The 4,581-nt window shown below is 46.1% G+C and overlaps 1 pseudogene; it reads right to left on the minus strand.

Annotated features, from left to right (window-relative positions):
* Positions 1 to 3,212: 3,212 nt before the first annotated feature.
* On the minus strand, positions 3,213 to 4,193 carry LOC126959704 (COX assembly mitochondrial protein homolog; annotated as a pseudogene).
* Positions 4,194 to 4,581: the final 388 nt, after the last annotated feature.

The following is a 4,581-nucleotide window of genomic DNA, read 5'->3' on the forward strand; positions in this document are numbered from 1 at the left end:
GGGACTACAGGTGCGTGCCACCACGCTTGGCTAATTTTTTTTTTTTTTTTAGTAGAAACGGAGTTTCACCGTGTTAGCCAGGATGGCCTTGAACTCCTGGCCTCATGATCCACCCAAAGTGTTGGGATTACAGGCGTGAGCCCACTGCGCCCAGCTGTATTTCCATGTTTTAGTGTATTATTTCCTATTCTCAAGAAAAAAAAAAATCTTTGAAATAGGTTGAAATGTTCCCCAAAATATCAGTGTCACATTAACAAGCAGCAGGTTGAAACATAGATACTCTCCTATGCCTTGCATCCCAAAGGACCCCAAATCCTTTATGCTTTTCCTGAATTTGACAATAATATTAATTCCCAATTTTTTTTTTTAGATGGAGTCTCTCTCTGTCGCCCAGGCTGGAGTGCAGTGGTGCAGTCTTGGCTCACTACAACCTCCGCCTCCGGGTTCAAGCAATTCTCCTGCCTCAGCCTCCTGAGTGGCTGGGATTACAGGTGCATGCCACTATGTCTGGCTAATTTTTGTATTTTTAGTAGAAACAGGGTTTCATCATGTTGGTCAGGCTGGTCTCAAACTCCCGGCCTCGTGATCCACCCGCTTCGGCCTCCCAAAGTGCTGGAATTACAGGTGTGAGCCACTGCACTCGGCCTAATTTCCAATATTTTAAGAATGTTCCAGCCCAGCATGGTGGCTCATGCCTGTAATCCCAGCATTTTGGGAGGCCGAGGCAGGAGGATCACTTCAGCTCAGGAGTTTGAGATCAGCCTGGGCAACATAGCAACCTTGTCTCTACTAAGAATTAAAAAATTAAAAAAAAAAATTATCCGGACATGGTGGGGCTCACCTGCAGTCCTAGCTACTAAGAAGCCTGAGGCAGGAGGATCATTTGAGCCCAGGAGACCGAGGCTGCAGTGAGCTGTGATTGCTCAGCCATTGCATTTCTAGCCTGGGCAACAGAGCGAGACTCTGTTTCAAAAATAAATAAACAAAAATAAATAAATAAATAAATAAATAAATAAATAAAATAACGTTCCAAAACGTCAGATCTGTGACAATATAAAACGATCATAGAATATAGTCTTTTGCGGCCAGCCATGGTGGCTCACACCTGTAATCCTAGCACTTTGGGAGGCCGAGGTGGGCAGATCACCTGACATCAGGAGTTTGAGAACAGCCTGGCCAACATGGTGAAACTTCGTCTCTACTAAAAATACAAAAATTAGCTCGGTGTGGTAGTGCACACCTGCAGTCTCGGCTACCTGGGAAGCTGAGCCAGGAGAATAGCTTGACCCCCGGGAGACAGAGGTTGCAGTGAGCCAAGATTGTGCCACTGCACTCCAGCCTGGGCGACAGAGCAAGACTCAGTCTCGGGAAAAAAAAAAAAAAAAAAAAAAAAAGAAAAAAAAGCTATTCCCTCACCCCACCCAAAGTTGTAGGAACAATTTAGAAATTAGAAATGTAGTAAAGTAGAAATGCCATTAGCTAACACTGCTGAGTCAGTATTTTCTGAGAGGGTAGAAAATTCCTTTATCAGAAGAATACAAAATACTGCTTCTATCCAGGAAGCGATGTATTAAGCAATAGATACATTTATATCCAGAGATTAACAAGGAAAAAAAAAGAGATTAACTTAAAAATGAAGAGTTAAGGTTCAGATGGATGGAGTGAAAGCCAAGGATGTTCTGGAAGGATGGAGGGGGAGTGGGACTCTCTGTGTAGTGGTCAGTGGAGGGTCTGTGCATTTGCTCCTTGAAGCTTATGCCCCAGCCCGATGGAGACTTCGGGAAAACAGTTTTTTATTAAAGCAGGGGTAGCAGAATGGGGCGGAAGATGAGGAAGAGTCAGTGATTATGTATCTCTACAAAGCTTTATGGCTTCCACAATCTTTTTACATGCATCACCTTGAGCTTTAATATTGTCTTGTCAAGTCATATGGGGAAAATGGTCTTATCCTGATTTTGCAGATTAAGTGACTTCTAGGAGGTAACGTGTCCAGGCCATCCAGTCCTTTGAAGCCTTCCAACCCTGCTACCTGGGGCACCATCCAGTGTACCTGCCCCATTGCCTCCTAGGGAACAAGGGAGCTGAGTTAGATCCTTTGAACAATGACCGGCTGGTGGCGTGGTCAAGCCACGGCATGGTGGCAGATACATCAATGATTATGAACCAACACAGCAAACTGACCCCCAAGCAAACATTCCTGACATGGCTGTGGCCCAGGGCCTTGTCAATGTCCCCAGGGGAAAATTCCCTCGCTAGGATGGGAAAAGTCTCACAACTGTCAAAAGGCATTTGTCCACTGTATTTCTTAGTGTGAAAGAGTAAGCTTACTCAATAAATATGTGTGTGTGTGCATGTGGTTTTTTTTTTTTTTTTTTTTTTTTTGAGACAGAGTCTTGCTCTGTCACCCAGGCTGGAGGGCAATGGTGCAATCTCAGCTCACTGTGACCTTCACCTCCCAGGTTCGAGTGATTCTCAGACTCTGGAGTAGCTGGGATCACAGGTGTGCACCACCATGCCCAGCTAATTTTTCTTTTTCTTTTTTTTTTGGCCAGGCTGGTCTGGAACTCTTGGGCTGACGTGATCCACCCACTTCGGCCTCCCAAAATGCTGGGATTACAGGTGTGAGGCACTGCACCTGGCCTCAACAAATAACTTTAAAGATCCCTCATCCTTGTCTTTCCAAAAAATTTGGAAAAATAACTTTGGCCGCATCTGCACCCCTTACTTTTTTGCTTGCTTCCAAGCAAAGAGTGGTGTTTGTACACATTATACCTATTTTTGAACTAACTTAAATTATGAGCAACTAAGGAACATTTTTTAAATAAAAAATTTTTAGCCGGGCGCGGTGGCTCACGCCTGGAATTCCAGCACTTTGGGAGGCCAAGGCAGGTGGATCATGAGGTCAGGAGATCGAGACCATCCTGGCTAACACGGTGAAACCCCGTCTGTACTAAAAAATACAAAAAATTAGCTGGGCGTGGTGGCGGGCGCCTGTAGTCCCAGCTACTCGTCAGGCTGAGGCAGGAGAATTGCGTGAACCCAGGGGGCGGAGCTTGCAGTGAGCAGAGATCACGCCACTGCACTCCAGCCTGGGCTACAGAGCGAGACTCCGTCTCTTAAAAAAAAAAAAGATTTTTATTTCAGATAAAATTAATATTTCCATAATTAGGATACACACATAATTAGCAAACACACATTCTTGAGTCCATTGTTTAAGGTTTATTCTATAAACGACTTCCATGAATATTAGAGTTCCTGAATGTCATCTGAATATTTGTCTACACACTTGTGGGCAGCTTCTGTAGCCTTTTTTTTGTAGAAATTCCAGTTTTTCTGAATTCTTCCTTTTCCTTCAGGTATTCCATTTTGTATTGTTCATAAAAAGCTGGGTCATTATAGTGAGCTGTTAGACATTCTTTCATTGCAGAATTTTCTTTCCAGCATTTTACTACCATAAGGATTGCAGAGTTCTTGCAACATTTGGTAAAATCTTGAACTTGTCAGAAGACCTCTCTCTGGTCTTTTCTCTCATTATTTTAGGGATCAAAACATCTTTTTCGACATGTCTGAGATGCTGCTCCAAAAACCTGTAGTGTTTTCCCATTGTTTTTGGTATAAAAACCAAACTCCTTGAAATGGTTTACAGGACATTTCATGGTTCACAGCTGAAACTGCTCCACAGCTATGGCACACACTCCTCTTTGATCTCAATTCTTCTTTCTTGTGGTCTTTGCTTAAGCCACTGTTCTTCAAATTTCACAGAGCAATCATTAGAGTTGTTAAATTAATCCGCGTGGTGGAGAGCCATCGCTGCGGGTTGAGAAGCAATTAAGGAACTCTTCTAATGAACTTCTGGTGCACAACAAAACCATGTGGTCTCGAAATTTCAGTTCCTCCGCAGTCCCCCATTGTCTTTTATGCTACCCCGCCTTCCACAGTCTCTAGGGACCCTTAACCGCCCTCCTTGGCTCTCAGGCCATAATCTCACAACCCTCCCCAGCCCAAAGGGGTCTGCCAGCGCTGGGCTGTAATACCACGCGCCACCAGCAGATGCCGCAACCCCAACACTTCACAAAGCCGACTTTCAAAATTACCACCGAGCCAGTCGGCAGCCATTTAGTGCCTGCTGTATACTTGCCAAGCGCTACACAGGGCGCTTCGGGTCAACCCCGCACCGGTTGGCCCAGCTGGGAAATGCGGCGATCGTGTGGGTTAAATTAGTAAAATGGTCTACAGTGCTTTGAACAATGACCGGCTGGTGGTGTGAAATTATTACCAGGCCGAGACCAGCCTAGAGCCGGCTCCTGCCTCGTGCCGTCCCGCGTGGAGGTCCCGCCCCTGGGCTTGCCTTCCAGCCAGTTGGGGCCTTTGCCCTTTTTCTGTCGCCTGCCACTAAGCTGCTGCTAGGAACCCCGGCTGGAATTTAGCTCGCCTCCGGCAAAGTGGTGGGGGCGGGCCCGGGTCGGGGAGGCCACATCACCTGCTTCCTGCAGGAACTTTTAGAAGGCAGGCAGCCCGGAACATGGCACGGTGGGGCACGGTAGGGCGCGATGGGCCGCGCCCCTATGGCCTAAACTCAAC

Source organism: Macaca thibetana, chromosome 7 (genome assembly GCF_024542745.1).
Source record: "Macaca thibetana thibetana isolate TM-01 chromosome 7, ASM2454274v1, whole genome shotgun sequence".
NCBI classification, from domain to species: domain Eukaryota; kingdom Metazoa; phylum Chordata; class Mammalia; order Primates; family Cercopithecidae; genus Macaca; species Macaca thibetana.